The following is an 18,657-nucleotide window of genomic DNA, read 5'->3' as shown; positions in this document are numbered from 1 at the left end:
AGTAAGGAGCTGAATTAGTAAATTCTCACCCTGGCTGATGATACAAACAGGCTGCAGATTCTTAAGGGACAAGCTGCACTTGCTTTACACCTTTGAATCCCCAGGTCTTTCATACACAGGCTAGAAATCCCCTTAGAGTAGGTCCAGCACTTCCTCCAGTTCAGTATTTATTCCTCAGGTGTTTCCGGGAGTCATCTTGTGTAGGGAGTGAAGAACAGATGATGTCACTCCCTGCTCTTATATAATTTAGCAGCCAAGTTCTATGCCATCTTAAACCTTGTTGCCTTTTCCCTGAGGCCTTACTGCAGCCCCATTCTGCTGCCAGCTTCCCGGCTTTATACTAGCTCCACCTGTTCCCTCTCAGCTGGGTTCCATCGTTATTTAAGGGTTACTTAGGCCAGCTAATTCCCCTCAGCTGTAGCCTATCGGTTAAATGGCCTCTCTTCAGCCTCATTATCCCCTTCTAGGCTGAACACCCTATCACACTGCTCTACTGTTTTTGGACTGAGGCTTAAAACCTGTAAAAATATGACACCTGTTACAAATATGCATTTCTCCAAAGCAGTTAAGACAGATAGGATGCAGGTCACTCACTGGCATCAGCTTATTACAGGGGTGACAGGACTTGAAGCCAAGTGACCAGGTCATGCCCCGGTACTGCTACCCCAGCCGGAACCAGTGTGTATCCAAACACTTAAAAACTAAAACTTAACACTATCTCTACCTCAGAGCTATCTAAAAACCTATAAACTACTCTAAATATAAAATGGATACTGTATACAAGAAGTAGGGAAGGGTGTGCAATGGCAAGAACACACACTCCAACGCCTGTCACAGATAGTAAGGACGAATTGGCGAAGCAGTGGTCGGCTCCACCCTTTACACCACTACACGGCAGAATGAGGCAGCAGAGGGTGCATGTGCTGCCACATTGGGCACCACCGAGGGAAAAATCTGACAGCTGTACACTGGGTGTGCACACACATACAGTAAAATGGACATGTGCAATCACTCAAAGAAGAACCTGTATGACTTTTTGAGGGCCAAAACCAGAAGATGGCAGCCAGCTGGTGTCATCAGAGGGAACAACTGAGGCTTGAAAACCCAAAAAGCCATTCACTAGAACAAATCAGCTACCTTGGAAGAGGTGAGCTGGGGACTAGGTAGCGAACTGTCCAGCTTCAGAAAAGGCTAGATCAGGGGCGGGCAAACTTTTTGGCCTGAGGGCCGCATTGGGTTTTGGAAATTGTATGGAGGGCCGATTAGGGGAGGGGGTTGTGGCCCGGCCCTCACCTCCTATCCATCCCACCTCCCTGGGACTCCTGCCCCATTCACCCCCCGCTGTTCCCCAACTGCCCCCCCAGGACCGCTGCCCCATCCACACACCCCCCTCTCCCTGTCCCCTGACCGCCCCCGGATCCCCGCCGCCACATGGAACCTCTCCTCTCATTCCTGACTGCCCCCCTCCCCGGAACCCCTGCCCTATCCAACCACCCCTTCTCCCTGACCGCCCCCGGAACCCCTGCCCCTGACTTCCCCCCGCCACCCCATCCAACCCCGCCTCTCCTTCCTGACTGCCCCCCCCAGGACCTCTGCCCCCATTCAACCCCCCCCCGCTCCCTATTCCCTGACTGCCCCGGGAAACCCTACTCCTGACTGCCCCCCACAGCCCCATCCAACCCCCCCTTTCCTGACTGCCCCCCGGCACCCCTACCCCCATTCAACCCCATTTCCCACCCTCTGACCGCCCCGACCCCTGTCCACATGCCCCCCCGCCCCAAACTCCCCTGCCCCCTACCGCGCTGCATGGAGCACCGGTGGCTGGCGGTGCTACAGCTGCACTGCCCAGCTGGAGCCGGGCCACACTGCCGCCGCCGCCGCCACGCAGCACAGAGCACCGGGTCAGGCCGGGCTCTGCAGCTGCGCTGCCCCAGGAGCTCACCCCGCCGCCCAGAGCATTGCGTCGGCGGTGAGGTGAGGCTGTGGGGGAGGGGGGACAGGAGCTCAGGGGCCGGGTTGGAGGGTACCGCAGGCCGGATGTGGCCCGCAGGCCGTAGTTTGCTCACCTCAGGGCTAGATAATGCTGCAGTGAAAAAAAAAAAAGACAGATGGGTTAGAGCAACAGAGTTTGTTGGAAGGCACATATCTGCACCAATCAAACTTGGTAAGGGGACAACTGCTGGCCAAGTCAATTTGCTACTTTTATTATCTAGGTGCTGCTTTCACATTACAGGTAAGATTTAACACAGTGTGCAGAGACACCAGCCAGAGACAGAGAAATAAAGTTGTAATTACTAATCTGTTTGCATCCCTTTCTTCAGGACTTTTTCATTTCCAAAAATTAACTAAAAACCAGGACATATCAACTCAAACTATTGGGTAATAACTGTTCGAGGCCTTTCAGCTTCATCTTGTAGGGATGAGAAAGGATGTATGCATTCCCTGTAGCAGATTCTTTTGGACCAGTTTCCCATTTTCTTTTATAACCATGCACAGATCAGCTATGTAAAAGGCCAGAACCCTGTAATTCCTTAAATACAAGAACATCTTTCCACCTCATCACAATTCCTTGTTGTATTGTCTCACAAAATCCACAGAAGTATACAGCAGTGAAGCATCTGTCAGTTTACTTTTTATAGTCTTATGCCACTCTTAGTTTAGTGCCTAGATACTGTGCTGATTGGCACTCTAAATACCTTAAATAGATATCAAGCTGTGCCCCTTTTTGAGAGCTGTAGCAGAATCCATGTCTAAAATATGGACTTATGCTAATGAGAGATAAAGTTGTCCAAGAGTGAGGAGGGGCTAATGTACCTTTAAAGTAACATTTTATGCCAGGGAGTCCAAAGTAGCCCCAAATAACAAAGCACTGTTGAAAGCTAAGTTATGTAGTTTTAGAAAGATCCTTTAACAAGAACCCTTTCTTGGTCTAAAGGAAAAACAAAAATTAGGGTACAACATTAAGCTATTAACTAGGTAGAAAGCGTATCATACAGAGCTCTGGGATCTGCCCTGGTTGCTGATACATCTCTATGTAGAATTTAACATGTTGGTTTTAACCCACAAAGCCTTAATGGTTTGAGACCTAGTTAACTATGAGACCTCCTGTCAAGTAGTCCACAGAGGAAGTCAAAGGATTGAAGACTATTGGCAGGACTTTGGAACTTGCGCCCCTCCTTACTCTATTCTTGGAAGAGTTGGACTCTTAGGAGGAATTGAACTATCATAGGAGTTGAACTATAAATAAGATAAATGACAGAGAAAGTAAATATTCAGAGTATCTAGACCCTCTGCCCATGACATAGTGAGTGTCACACTAGTTTCTAAATCTATGTTGGATAGACAGCACTGCTGTTACTGTCTGTACAGAACCAAACATGACTGGGAATGTGGGATATTGCCCTGATAAAACCGGCACTGATATAGTGTTCTTTTTATTTTTGCACAGACCAACTCACACTAACACACAAAACAGCATAATTGTAACAGCTGCTTCTTTATGAAGAAAAGTATGGCCAAAATGTAGGGAAAAAAATACAGATTCTCACACTTTTTTTGAAGCATCAAAAACATAAGTAATTTTTCATGAACTTTTGTATCAATGCACTACATAAACTAGGAAACAAAGTTGTTGAATTTCATGGCTTTTATGTTCATTTTTTCATGTTTATCCCTCAGTCTTAATGTTTCTGTTGCACTAATAGAAAAACATGGGAGCTTTTAGGCTCCAAAAAATTTCTTTTTGCCATATTTGCAGATGTTATACTGTACATCTATGAAAATAAACAGAGAAGGTTTCTCATTCTCTCTCTTTGATGTTGCTTTGTAGCCGCTCAATGGTAGCATGATCATTCTTGTGCTACTGCTACCATGTCTATTCCTGTTGAAAGGTCAGGCAGCTGGCACAGCACTGGTGATCACACTGGGGTGGCATGTTGTCATGGTAGTAACAGAATGCAGTCTCTGAGGTTTACCACTGAAAAAGACCACTCCCTTCCTCACCCTGAGTTTTCATGAAGTGGCTCTGAGCTGTGGCTGCTGATCTTCAAAGACAAGGTTTTCATGTCTACCCTTATCTCAATGACTGGCTACAATTGAATCATCCCAGGTAGCTGTCACAGCAGCAATGCAAAAGACTTGCGTTCAGGAGCTGGGTCTCCTCATTAAACTCCTCACACGATTCATGCCAAACAAATTACTTTAATTGGGGCAGTCATGGATTCAATGTATGGAAAGGCATTCCTGCCAGGGGACAGGTGACACCAGATGTGCACAGCTATAGGACCCTGAAGAAGCACTCATGTCAACCAGTGATCTTCTTCCTAGGGCTAATGAGTTTAATGGCTTTATGTGACTCCATTTGCATGACTGATAGTGAAACATCTCCACCATTGGTTGCCAAGATTTTATATTCCAAACATGGACAACATGTCCCCATTGCTAACACTGCCCAGAGAAGTGTTTCACTCTCTCCACTGGTAAAATTGGACAGAATTTTCAAGGGAAAGCTATTCACCTCTCCAGTTCCCTTGGCAATCGTTTCATTTTCCTCCCATCATTGGGCGCTCACTGTCAAGGCCTCAGGATCTGTGGCCACTGAAGCATCCGGGAGATGAGACTACATATCAGTGTTCTGGATCTGATAGCAATTCCAATCCTCTCCTGCATTCAGGGATGAGTAGTTCAAGTGGTCACAGACAACACTTCAGCCCTGTGCTACGTCAACAAACAGGGGATCTAGTCCAGACCATTCTGCAGCGAGACATTGGCTTTCTGGAAACAATTTATAGATTCAAGTCTCATGTTTCAGGGCATAAACAAATGATTAATTGACAAGGGTTAAGAAGGAACTTTCCTTCAGGGCAGGTGTAAGTGTGTGGGGCTCCCTGTCCACTCCAAACAAATATACACATTCCGTAAAGTTAAAGAGCTCACCTATCTTAGGGTAAATCCAAACAATACAAGACAAAATCCAGCCAAGGTCTTCTCCTCAAGCTTCCTGCCCCTGTGGTTGCTTTACCTTAGCCTAAGCCTTCTCCTAAGGCTTGGCTGCTCCTGTGGTTCCTTCCCTCAGAACCTTCTGTCCCAGCTCTTACCTTTGGCACTCTCTGCTTTGATTATTAACTTCCACCTCTCCCATAGCTGGGTAGGATTATGAATCCTGCATCAATGAGTCAGCAAAATCCATGTAGCACTTCAGCAGCAGTATCAGCCACTGACAACACAGCAGGGTGTATGGGACAAATATTGCTAGCCTGTTACAGCAAGTTATTCCATAATTGTCCTCAGGGGGGTTTCTTGCACTTTCCTCTGGCTAGTGCCAGATGTTTCATTGGCGGACAGGCTACTGAAGTACATGGACAACTGGTGTGAGAAAGTTATTTACCTTACAGTAACTGGAGTTCTTTAGAGATATGTGATCCCTGTCTGTATTCCCCTGTGGATACACATGCAATCTATGCATCCAGAGCCAGAGAATTCTTGAAACCAGCGTCTGTTGGTCCACCCATCTGCCCTCGCCCTCCTTGTGCCTCCAACTGAGGATATAAAGGGCAGAGTGGACCAACTGCCTCTCTAGTCCCTTCTCTACCACAAATCCCGGAACAATCAAAAGCAGAGGGGAAGGAGGGTGGGAAGTGGAATACAGATCAGGACCACACATCTCAAAGAACCTCTAGTTACTACAAGGTAAGTAACTTTCACTTCGAGTACTGGTCCCTGTGGGTGATAAGCAGTACTCAAATAGGAGGAAGGTGTGAGGATGCTGGCAGCATGGCCATTTTAAGGACTGCCTTCTCAAAGGATGCATCAGTGGAAGAGTCCTGAACTAACACATAGCCATATTGTCTTCCAAATGTGTGGATGGAACTCCATGTAGCTGCTTTGCGAAAGCCAAGTAGAGGTACTTCTTGAAGAAATGCCATTGACACTGCTTGTGCTCTTGTGGAATTAGCTCTCATCCCACAAGGAGAAAGAATATTAGACAGGTTAGATATAGGCAGAGTACAGTAAGATATAGACAGAGATTCATTTAGAGATCTCTAAGAGGATACAGCTTGACTTCAAACTCTTTCCAATCTGCAATCTGGAAGATTTTCTGATTTGTTTTGTCCGTTGCAGGCTCATTGCACACTGAGGAAATGAAGTCTCCTCTCTTCTTCAGATGTGTGTGTTTTCAGAAAAAAACAAGTAAACTCTGAAACTACTTTGGGGGTGATCTTCGGATGTGAACGCAATGAGATTTTTGTCTCTGTGGAATATGTGGTAAACCGAATGCCACCATCAGTGTTCTGAGCTCACCTATCCTCGTGTCTGAGGCGATGGCTACAAGGAATGCAATCTTTTTGGGTAGGAGACACATGGAAAATGTAGCTAATGGTTTAAAGGGAGGCTTGAAAGAGGTTTAAGTCTCACTGAAGAGTAGGTTCTGATTAAACTCCTTCAGAATCTGCTAATTAGTGGGTGAGCAAAAACTGAGCAACCATGTGAAGGTAGGTGGTACTCATGGACTGATGCCAGTGTACCCCTAAAGAGTTAATGGTAAGACCCACTGTTTTAACTGGAAAAAGACAGTCCAGAATAAGGGGAATACACGCGGCCTCTGAGGATATACATTTTTGATGTGCACAGACAGAGAAATGCTTCCACTCCATTAAGTTACATTTTCTAGTGGAATCCTTTCTACTATTAGTAAGAATGCTTTGCACAGCTTCAGAACAAAACATTCTAGAGTTTACACCTGTCACTGTGTTCACTCACCACTGAGATGCCTCTTCCTGACTGCTCTAGGGATTAGCTCTCTCCAGGTCCAATGCCCCCTTCTGTTGCATGTTCATATGCCCTGCTGCCTCTCTCTTTCTCTCTCTCTGACCCAGAATGCTCTCTCCTCATGGTTTGGCTGCTGATGTACAGGATGGAGTGTTCTTCTCAGTCAATGTCCTGTGAAGTATTGCCCCAAGACCTGCATCTGTCTGCAATGTGAATCATCTTGAGAAGTCCAGATGTGAGAGCACTGGTTACCAGCTTAGCTGTTCTTTCAGAGTCTTAAATGCCATGTCACAGGCTTCGGACCACTGAATATTCTTAGGACTCATGTCCTTTATCAGGTTCATCAGGGGGTTGCAATGGTGGTGAAACTCAGTACATAGTGCCTGTAGTACCCAGCGAGGCCCAGGAAGTGACACCGGCTTTTGTGTGGTTGGTATGTGGCATTGCTCCACATCTTGTATATTACCAATTAGCAACTTCAGACATCCACCCCCAACCCTTTAGCTGAGGTAAGTCACCTCCTTGCTGGCCAGTTTGCACTTGGCCATATTGGCAGTTAGTCCTGCCTCTGAGGGATTGCAGTATTGCGGTGAGGTGTCTTAGGTGATTGTTCCAGTCATAACTATAAATGACAATATTGTCAATGTATTCTGTGATGTACCACCCATGCAGTCGAAATACATAGTCCAAGAGGCATTGGAAGGTGGTCATGGCTCTGTGAAGGCTGAAGGACAGTCTTAAATTGGTAGAGACCAAACGGTATAGGGAATGCGGTCTTATCTTATTCTTCAGTTGTCAAAAGGTATCTGCCAAAAACATTTCATAAAGGTCAAGAGTGGATACATACCTGGCAACCTCACACCTGTCTAGCAACTCATCTACTCTAGGCATAGGGTATGCAACAAATTTTTATAGTGCATTTACTTTCTTGACATTGATGCAGAATCAGGTTAACCTATCAGGCTTCGATGGGGCTCCCCCACTCACTAGGGGATTCCTCAACCATCCCTAAATCTAACAGGGCCTGTAGTTCTAGGCAGACTGTCTCCCACATCTTTTGTGGCAGAGATTGTAGGTGCTCTCAGACCTTTTTTCCCAGTTCACAGTCTATGTAAGGGTAGGCCAGGTGGATGCATCTTGGCAGCATTGAAAATACTGAGAGGAAGTCTTCCATCAGCTGTCATAACTGTTTTTGTTCCGGCTAAACGACTTCTTCCCTGGATATCAGTCTAATATTATGGCCTGTGGGCCGAGCTCGGGTTCAGGTGAAGCTGGTGCAATGAGGAAGCCTTCCTGGTCCCACCAGAGCATTAGCAGATTCATGTGATAGATCTACAGTAGAATCTCAGTGTTATGGACACCTCAGGAATGGAGGTTGTTCGTAACTCTGAACAAGACATTACAGACTTCAGCCACAGGAGAGTTGGGGCTGCAGTCACAGGGGGTGGTGGTGTCAGGGCTCCGGGCAGGGGAGGGACGTTGGGGCGTCAGAGCTCTGGGCAGGGAGCTCAGGGCTTCTGCCCTGGAGGAGCACCAGGGCTCAGGACTTCAGACCGGGGGAGAGCGCTGGAGCTCGGGGCTTCAGTCCCGCAGTTCCGTTCCCAGCTTCTGCTCTGCAGGGGGCACTGGGGTTCCCCACAGATTCACTCCCAGTTTCAGCTGGGGGAGGCTGTGTCAAGGCTCCGAACTTTAGTTAGAGGGGGAACACTCGAGCTGAAACCATTTACCTTCTTTATCAGCCGGAGCAGATCTAGGGTGTTGCTGTCCAGATCTCTCTATGGCAATCTGGACAACCAAAGAATAAAGGAGCAGGATGAGAAAACAGAAATTCCATCCCCTTGTCTGTGACAAAATATCATTTCCCGCCTCACTTCAGGGGTCGGGACACAAATGGCAGGAGAATGCTAGACTGTTCTGGCTGGTTCCAGAATGGCATGATTAACAGGAAGCACTATCCAGCTGGGTCCAAATGAATGGAGCATGTCCAGGAGTTTGTGCTTAGGATTCTGAACTTCCATAAGTGAGATCTGTAGCTCCTCTGCAACCTTTCATAATAGTTCCTGGAACCGCTTATAGTCAACATGGAAAGGGGAAGATAGAGATATTGCAGTGATTGCTTCATTCAGAGATTGACGAGCACAGTCTCACTGGTGCTGATGAAATTAACGGTTCCAGCTCACACTCTTCCTCTTTCATGGGGTCAGGAGGAAATTCTGGCTGTCCTTTTGGAGAGGAAAGGTGGCGTGACCTGCTAGTGGACACCTGTGACGTTCCCCTCTGGTGTTATCTGGACCAGAGATCTGCTAGGTCACTCCAATCCTTCACTCTGGGAGCCAGCCTTACCCTGCTCTGCTGTGAAAATCCCCAATCCTGGGTTGTTCACGCACAGCCTCAGACATGTAAGCTGCTCCCAGCTACTTGCAACCGAATGACACTAGCCAATACAAGACTGCTACAGATTAGGGACTAAGTGGCTAGGCAGCAGTTCTGCAGAAAAGGACCTAGGGGTTATAGTGGATGAGAAGCTGGATATGAGTCAACAGTGTGCCCTTGTTGCCAAAAAGGCTAACGGCATTTTGGGCTGTATAAGTAGGAGCATTGCCAGCAGATCGAGGGACATGATCATTCCCCTCTATTCAGCATTGGTGAGGCCTCATCTGGAGTAGTGTGTTCAGTTTTGGACCCCACACTGCAAAAAGGATGTGGAAAAATTGGAGAGAGTCCAGCGGAGGGCAACAAAAATGATTAGGGGGCTGGAGCACATGATTTACAAGGAGAGGCTGAGGGAACTGGGCTTATTTAGTCTGCAGAAGAGAAGAGTAAGGGGAGATTTGATAGCTGCTTTCAACTACCTGAAAGGGGGTTCCAAAGAGGATGGATCTAGACTGTTCTTAGTGGTACCAGATGACAGAACAAGGAGTAATGGTCTCAAGTTGCAGTGGGGGAGGTTTAGGTTCGATAATAGGAAAAACTTTTTCACTAGGAGGGTGGTGAAGCGCTGGAATGGGTTACCTAGGGAGGTGATGGAATCTCCTTCCTTAGAGGTTTTTAAAGTCAGGCTTGACAAAGCCCTGGCTGGGATGATTTAGTTGGGGATTGGTTCTGCTTTGAGCAGGGGGTTGGACTAGATGACCTCCTGAGGTCCCTTCCAATCCCGATATTCTATGAATACCTCCGGTCCCAGACACAACCCTAGGAACCTCCGTCTTGCAGTGTGCAGTTATGCTCGCTGGACACTGCAAGCTTATATGAGTTTGTCAATTTAACAAAGAAATTGATATGTACCAGGCTTGTTATCCCAAAGGGAGTCTCTGACATGCTTCAAACCAAACACACTGCTTCAGGTAGAATAATCAAACAGATGTATTAACTATAAAGATATGTTTTGACTTATCACTTAAAATCTAAGTCAGATTTGGTCAAATGAAATAAAAGCAAAATGCATTCTAAGCTGATCTTAACCCTTTCAATGCCCTTACAAACTTAGATGCTTCTCACCACAGGCTGGCTGGTTGGACTTCAGCCCGGCTCTCCCCTTTTATCATGTCCTTTCTTCCCTCTTGGCATTAACCCCCTCTCCCTTCAGAGTCAGATGAGCATTACCTCATCGCAGTTCCCAACTTACCAAAGGAAGGGGGATGACTGTTGAGAGTCTAACGGATTCTTTTGTTGCTGCCTAGGCGAGTGCCTGTGAGGCTGGGCTGGGTTTGTCCAATCCACGCCCTGATGAGGTGTGACCTGCCCCTCTGCTTCTGGAGAGTTCTTGCCTGGGCTTGCTTTAAGCCATGAGGAATCATTTTCATCCTCATAACTATATACATAAAATTATAACCTATAACATCACTATAACAACAATGCTCAGTATATCATGAGCCTTCCAAAGACACCCGACAAGACAAACTTTGCATTGAATACCACACAATCATTTTACAAGGATGAACGTGGGGGTATGGGCTGTTTCCCCCTCCTTCCAAGGTACAGAGTGTCACAGACTATGTCAACTCTGCTAGGTGGTACGAGTCTCACAATCGCCAGTATGGTCAGTAAGATGGGTTACAGGGTAGTTATGGTCCCCATAGCATGGGGTACAGTTTTGAGGCAGGTAATAGGATGCAGGTTGGTTCCAGACTGGTCTGGGTCCCAACTGGGAAGGCATGCCTCAGAAGAGGAGACATCAGTTCATTGGGTGCTTCAGAGTCTCCTGAGAAAATAAATGCCAATTCTGGATATACTGGTAGTACTGAGAGTTCCACTGGAGGGAAACTAAGGCTACATGATATGGGAGGAGTCTCTCCCCTATTCTAAGTTGCATCTTGTGGTGGACTCAGGACCTCTCTCATAAGCAAAGGACCTGATGGTGATCAAGTCTGGTGATCTGGACAAACAATAATGTCCTCATGTGGAGCATAAGACTCTGCTCTCCCTGAAGTGCCAGACATCCTGTCCGTCCAAACTGAAGGGGCTGGAGCAGTTACTGTTTGTGCCATAGTCAGGTGAGGCAGACCCAGTACCGCTGAAGGTGGAGGCTCTCAATGGTTGTCTTTTGTTGGTGCCATCAGTTCTCAAAGTTTAGGGTTGGTTGGTGCCAGAGGCACTGTTGGCACTGTAGCGCGGTCTAGTGGTGACAGAGCCCTGGATTTATGGACTTTCTTGTCATGACCCTAAGACTTAGGATGTTCTAAGTCCTCCTGAGCTGAATGGAAAGATTTGCTCAACTTAGGGTTGTATCTGCCTTCCTTGAAGTGGATTTAGAGGACGATTTTCTCTTGGGTTTATGAGAATGTTCCCTGTCCTCCCAGCAAAACCCTGACAGGGATTCTCGGGGCAGTAGTTTCCCTCGCTCTTAAATGAGACCGTGCACCAGGAGGGTCACTCTTTGCTGAGTCAGGCTGAAGTATGGAGTGGGCCCCCAGCCTGGGTCCAATTGCAACTTCAAAGACTTCTCCATTAAAGCTTCTTAAGGTGAAGTTCTTGTACTTCACGGGTGCGGCTGGGGAAAGAGCTTCAAATACTGCACGTTGCCACAAGCTTCCCCAAAACAGTATAGGCAGCGCAGATAGCCATCACTGACTGAGGAGCACAGATTTTGAAGCCTGGATTCCAGGGGATAGGCGGGGGTGAGGGGAAGGGAGGGTGGAATTCCCCAGAATGGAGAATCTAACTATAAAACTTGGTTTAAGCTACTGGATAAAATTCTAAAACCTATTTACAAAATATATACACATGTATTTACAGATAGAAGAATAAATGAAGAGAAGCTCTGGACACTGGAGGCTCCAACAAAGGCCATGCAGCGGTGAGAACGAACTGGAAAGGCAGTCGGTCTGCTCCACCCTTTTTCTCCTTGTTTGGATGCACGATTCGATGCTGGAGAAGAGCAGGGATGCTTGCATGGACCAATGGACACTGCTTTCAAGAATTCTCTGACTCCGGGAGCATGAAGCACATGCATAACCACAGCAAGAGACACACAGGGAGTAGCGCTTGAAGGAGAACCTATAATTTCACATCTTCCTGCAGATTTTATAGCATATGCCCTCCTGCTGAAACTGCTCTAAATTGTATTCTGTAAGTAGTGCAAAGCAGTCTTCTATCCTCACCCTGTTTTTCTTTTCCTTGCAGTACCTTTGAGATTTTATAATAAAAATGGTATACTCATGAAAAACATTTACATGCATATTTTGTTTATGAAGATGTTTATTTTTGCCTTCAATATTTGTTGGAAATATGTATATTACTATAAAAAGTGTCTCAGAGAAACGCCATTAAAAATTAGCCTTAAGCATGAAGGAAAAAATATACATTCAGCGGTGCCAATCCTGAGTGAAGGGATTTTTTCCACACATAGGAAGCAACACCAATAACATTGGAGGACCTCTTATTGCTTTTCATGCATTTCTTCTTGCTTGGCAACTGGTGAAATTTAGGTGGGAAAAATGTAATTACCTAATTAAAATGCAGGCATGATTTCAAGGTTCACAGTCCTATTCTTTCAAATAAATATCACAGGTTCATTAGTGACTAGAAGTTTCAGGGCCTCAGTTTTAGTTTTCATCAATAGAAAGGACCTCTAATAGCAAGACCCTTACCATGATGGTGGGGCATCATTGAATCAGAGTAGGGTATTGACTATTGAATAATCAATATTAGTTCCATTCCTGAAAAACACAGGCTTTCCTTGAAGGTCTCCAATCCATACTTAGCTATCATTAACTTGGCATCTGATATCACATGTTAAAGTAGCATGGCTGAAGCCACAAAACTAAGTGGGGCCTGCAGTGAGCAGGAATCATAATTCAGGCCTTCAGCTAATGCTAGGTGCTTACTACTTTAGTCATTTACCCAAGATTTTACAGTTCAGTCTAGACAAGGTCATCTCTTCCAAGAAGTCAGAACAGAAAATAAATTTATTCACTTAGGAGAAGACAACCTGGTTTCTGGGATTTTCCAAAATTACATAAGAACTTTTTCTGACAATAAAATCTTTAAAGTTTAAAGTCTACCCTTAGACAAATATAAATCCTATTGATCAATCCAATATCTACCTATACCCATTGAAGGGGTCACTCCCTTTGACATGGCAGTCAAGAAGGTAGAGGGTTCACTCAGATAGCCTTAGTAATGATTTCCCTCCAGGAAGTTTCATCCATTCTGTGGTATACTGGTAGGCTAAAGCAGGTGACTAGAAGAAACGGTCACCTCCAAAGTTACTTACTTTCACAAACGGAAAGATTCAACAAGTTGTGGGACTCACTGCTTCTTATAAGGTAACTTTACCAGCAGTTCATTAAGATTCCTTTGGTTATAACAACTTGTGGCTCCACCCACGGGGTAAATCTTTTAACAAATATTTTCTTTCTTTCAATGGAGTCATTGCCTTAGTGATTCAGTGGATAAGGCACTTGATGGCATAGTTAGAGAGAGCATCTCACTACCAAGAACTTTGTCAGAGCCAGTGTCCATCTACTTCTAAAGGTTTTGCTACCTACCGCTATTCCTACTATGCTTCAAGATTGGCTATTCCAAACCTTGACCAGTTATTCATTTTGGAACTATTGCCTACAAAACCTTCCTCAGCTGAGAAACACCACAAGGTCTAACTGGGGCTCTGACTGTCCCAGAGAACAGTCTTTCAATAGGAAGATTATCCTTTTTACAGGAAGTCTAGAATACGATCATCTCAGATTGGATGGTCTCTAAAATGTGCAAGAGGGTTCACAAGAGAGTTTTTCCTTTATCTTCCCCTTCAATCCAATCCTCCTGACCCCCAGTCCTCTGGAAAAAAAATAAGGGCATACATAGAACTACCACCCAGGATTTGTAGCTAAAAGACATATCTATGCCATTTACTGTCTAGCACCCCAAAGTTCACAAACAGATATTTTTAGAGTGTCTACGTGGGTGAGGTGTAATATCTTTTATTGGACCATCCGCTGGTGAGAGCGACATGCTTTTGAGCTTACATAGTGCTCTTCTTCAGGTCATATTTTGCTGTATATCTTTAGGTCAAAAGTCACTGAACCAATCTATGTCAGAAGGAAAGCCATCTATCAGTATGGATATTAGTAAAGGTAGAAATGGAGGATGCCTACTTGCACATTATAACAGCAGATGGTGGTGCACAGTAACAAATTCTCACAGAGAAGGGCATATTAGCTCATGAAGTTTTTTTATTTTAAACACAGAAGGAGGAAGACTTTCTAGTCATCATTCAGAGATTTACAAAATAGAGAATTTTTCTCTTGCTATAATCCTCTCTGTTCTTCAATCTAACAAAAAGTATTGAGACACATCTTGGAGATAGAAGCCATCTCCCCAGGATCTCCACAAGGAGATGTTGAAAACTCTGTGTTCTTTTTTGGCAGAAGATCTCCCTCTCCATCCACCCTTGTCTGCCTCTCCAAAGCTTCTTTCCTGCACCTTGCAAAAGCCTTCAGGTACTGTGTGTCACTTGGGGGACACTTCTTCATCAAGATCTACAACATACCCCACCTACTTTCCTAGAAGTGAAAACTTCCTTCAAGTGATAGAAGCAGTCCTTTTCAGCGACATGAATCTCAGAACCAAAAGTGGTAACTGGCATTCTGAATGCCAGTCTCATCAACTAGAGAGCTCACATGAGTGTATAAAGGAAAACTATTTAGCAAAAATTCTCCCTATATATCACTTATCTAGAAAGGAAGAGAGTTATGTAAAAACTGAAGCAGAGATAGGAGATCATCTGTCACACACCAGTTTAAGTGTTTAGAGATACCTAAATAACTATTCAATGGATCAGGAACCCGGAGGGGTCAAATTGACCACTAGCATAATCAAGTATAATTATTTCAAACAAATCACACGCACTTACACCAGCAGTGAAATTGGCCATGGAGTTCAAACAGATGTTTGAGCAGAGTCTATTCCCTTTACAAGTGGGGATATGATACTTAACCAATACTAAAAACTTAGTTAAAAAGTATCAGAGAGAATCTCTCACAGTTGTTGGCTTTTGTGTTAGAGAACACCAACCTGATAGTAGATTCTCTTGCCTAGAGAACTGTACACTCAGTCGACCTTGGTTTTGATTTATTCTCTTCAAAGAAGGATCAGTCTGAGATAGATATTCTCTTTTTCAGGAAAACCAGTAATATATCTTCTAAAATAGGTACTCAGTAGTCAGAACTTTGGCCCCACAGCCACTGTTGTGACAATTGGGCCTACAAATTTTCAAGAATTGTGAGCTCAACTGTAAAAAGTATGTAAAAGTTCATAAAGTGTTACAATAAACTATAACAACAAATATTGACAGGAAACGGTACAAAAGGGAGACAGAATAACTAAATTAGGCTAAAGAAGGTAAAGTTGATGTGATTCAAGGACTGTATTGAAATGATGCATTTAAAAACAGATGTGGAGCCAGAAGTTAATGAGCCAAAATTGGTACATCGAATACTAGGCCTAACTGATGGACAAAATAATAAGGGGAGGGGCTATTCTACTCATCAATCCCTTTCTGGGTCCTTAAACGAAAGATTTTGTGGGGAACATATGAAAGAACAAAAATACATAATACACACTTAAAATAACAGATGGAGACTACTGAACCAAACTTCTTCATCACGGCTGCCACTCCTACCGTCTCCTGTGACTTCATCATCCTCATCTGGAAAAATGACCACACCAGGCCAGAGAGAGGGAGCCAGAGGACATTGCCAGCCTACCAGCTGTAGCTGAATCCCAAACAACTACCCGGGATGAAAGGAGTTTAACAGCAGCAGCTCCAGCTCTTGCTCATCTCAACTAACTTTTTGTCTAAGGATAGTTACTGCCATCATTAATACCATCAAAGAGACTGTCAAACAAGGGTTTTTTCCTTCTGAAACTCTCTCCATCCTGAAGGGAAAGGGAACAAGAAATGTTAAAATGAAAGTCTTATTTAATACTTCACATTGTAAATGCTTTAACTGTTTTTCCTTCCCTTCTCTATCTTTAATACAAGGTTAAAGGGCTTTTTAATGATGTTTGCGCCATGGTACTAAGCAGGCTGACATCTCTTTTCACCAAATCCCTGGATCTTGTTCAAATTGTTTGTTTGACAGTGACTGGGTTATATTAACACCTTTGGCTCATTTATTCTAACACTACCTTCTCTGCTTATGTAGCCCAGACTTACACCAAGTGGCTCTTTGTCTTTCTTTAGTGGCTAGACTAGCCACTTTCTTTGCTAGTACCTTGGAACTAATGGAATTGGTAATTTATAATTATATCTCTGGGTGGACTGTCCGCCAGATTTGAACATAGAACCTCTGAATTTAAAAGTGGGAGCCTCTACTGCTAGAGCCAATAAAAGCGGAAGCCTTTACTGCTAGAGCCAAAGGACCAGGTTGATTAGTTCAATGGAGTAGCATACTCATAAACTATGTTAACTCTACCTCAATTTTCCCTGTGTGACGTTAGGCAAGTCATTTAAAGCTGTAAATCTTATTTCCTTACCTACAAAATGGGAATAATACTATTTACCTAATGCATACAGATGGATATGGGAGGTTAAAATGTTTGTAAAGTACTTGTTCGTAACAGACTTGCAAAATATTATTTCTTATTTTAACTAAATCCTAGATTGATTGTACTGCCTTTCATTAAAGGTGTTAGGAGAGGGTTGTTGGTTTTCTTTGTTTTAGTGTTGAATTAGGCTCAAATTTGTTTTGCTTTTGCTTACAGTAGTTTTCTTTTGCCTCCTTCTGCTACAGAAATATTGCCTTGAAATACTTGTGAAGCAGGAGGGGGGAAAAAAAGTCAAGCTGTCCTACTTACTAGTAGGTGCAATATATACCTTCAAATGAGACTCATGCTTCTGAAGTCAGGTAAGAAATGATATCCAACCTTTTAAAGCTCTAGCTCTACTCTTCCAATGACATTTCCAACAACCTCAAATCTTACCAATTTGCTACGAGAATGTGTTGCTAGCTAAACATGCCTAGCATTGGACTAGTCCACTATCCAAGAACTGCATTAACATTTTGAATTTATCTCCAGAGCTAGCTTTTCCTAGTGATCAAACCCACTACAAATGTGGTAACATGCAATTGCCAGGGGAAAAATTAATTTCATCTACCTCTGCCATGACTTCTGCTACTCCAAAAGAAATTGGTTTCAGCCCTTCTCTCTAGTAGACCGTAGTAGTATCAGAAGGCATGTAAGGGACAGAGAAATAGATTAGATACAGAGAGAGAGAAAAAAAAGTGGATTTTAATGAAGGCACACACTTGACAGGTCTATCACTAGCTCCCTCCTGTATTTCATAAGCACAGATAGCTGCATGATCTGGGAAGTCTTCCCACTTTTGGGAAGAGGAGAGAAAGAATTAAAACTACAAAGGGCATGTCACAGGGTGGGCTCCCTCATCCTGGACTTCCCTTTGTAAGCAGTCCTCACACATTCTTATGTAAATTCACCACAGTGCACTTTATTTTTAATGTTTTATGCAGCTTCATGTCCCATCACCATAAGGCTTTTCCCAAGTTTCAGCAGACCCCTTGGGCAAGGGGGGGAGGGAAGGGGAAGAGGTCTCACCTCTGTGAGGTCGAGCGTCTTTGCCCTTCTTTCCAGCCACTCTCTTTTTCCCCTCTCCCTTCCTGTCTCCAGTTTAACAGTCCCCAGCTGACAAGTTAATCCTCATGTTAACTGGTTAATGACCCAGACCTAATCAATTGCCTCCCTATTTGTGCACTTTGTAAGCATTCCCACATGGTGAGGCAACCTTAGGCTACTTCTGCCACAGGACAGAACTACACCACCATGTGCAGCTTGGAAGACATGTCCTGGTGCTACAGGGGGGCGGGGGGGAAGCGTGAGCCACCTATCTATTCTATTTCACATGGCTAGATAAAATGCACTGCCTCTGACCACATTAAAAAAAAACAACACACACACACACATCTAAAGTGCAGAATACTGCTTAATCTTAAATTGCTTGAACTATATCTTCTATGCCATACAACATCAAATAGCTAGAGAAACACATACAGTACGGTAACATTTTAGATCATAATCTTGATTGTTTCAAGACTAGTCACTGCATCAAAACTTAAAATTAAGCCTTTGAATATAACCTTTTTCCTATCACTAATCTTAAGAGTCAACATTTTACACTGCAGATTTTGACATGGTATTACTTGGTACAGATTTTGATTGCTTCTATTATGCAAACTTTGAAATTCAGAAGTAAAAAAATAAATCACACCTTACTATTGTATATTTCAGTACTTCCTTATGCCAGCTATAATTAGTGGCAAAAAACAGGATGACAAAACATTGAATTATTTTACACCTTTACAGTGAATTAACTGCATCTCATTCTTTTTGTTTTTGAAACAGTGGACAATCAATGCACAAAGGAGCTTATTT

General features: G+C 44.2%; 1 long non-coding RNA gene across 1 annotated transcript in view; it reads left to right on the top strand.

Annotated features, from left to right (window-relative positions):
* Positions 1 to 17,182, top strand: part of LOC122466283 — a 43,200-nt gene extending 26,018 nt beyond the window's left edge. The window contains exons 4-5 of the long non-coding RNA XR_006291679.1: positions 12,004 to 12,336; positions 17,001 to 17,182. This is a non-coding gene — a long non-coding RNA (uncharacterized LOC122466283). The remainder of the gene's footprint in view (positions 1 to 12,003; positions 12,337 to 17,000) is intronic.
* Positions 17,183 to 18,657: the final 1,475 nt, after the last annotated feature.

The sequence above is a fragment of the Chelonia mydas genome, chromosome 1 (assembly GCF_015237465.2).
Source record: "Chelonia mydas isolate rCheMyd1 chromosome 1, rCheMyd1.pri.v2, whole genome shotgun sequence".
Lineage (NCBI taxonomy): Eukaryota > Metazoa > Chordata > Testudines > Cheloniidae > Chelonia > Chelonia mydas.
This window is presented reverse-complemented; position numbering and strand designations above follow the sequence as displayed.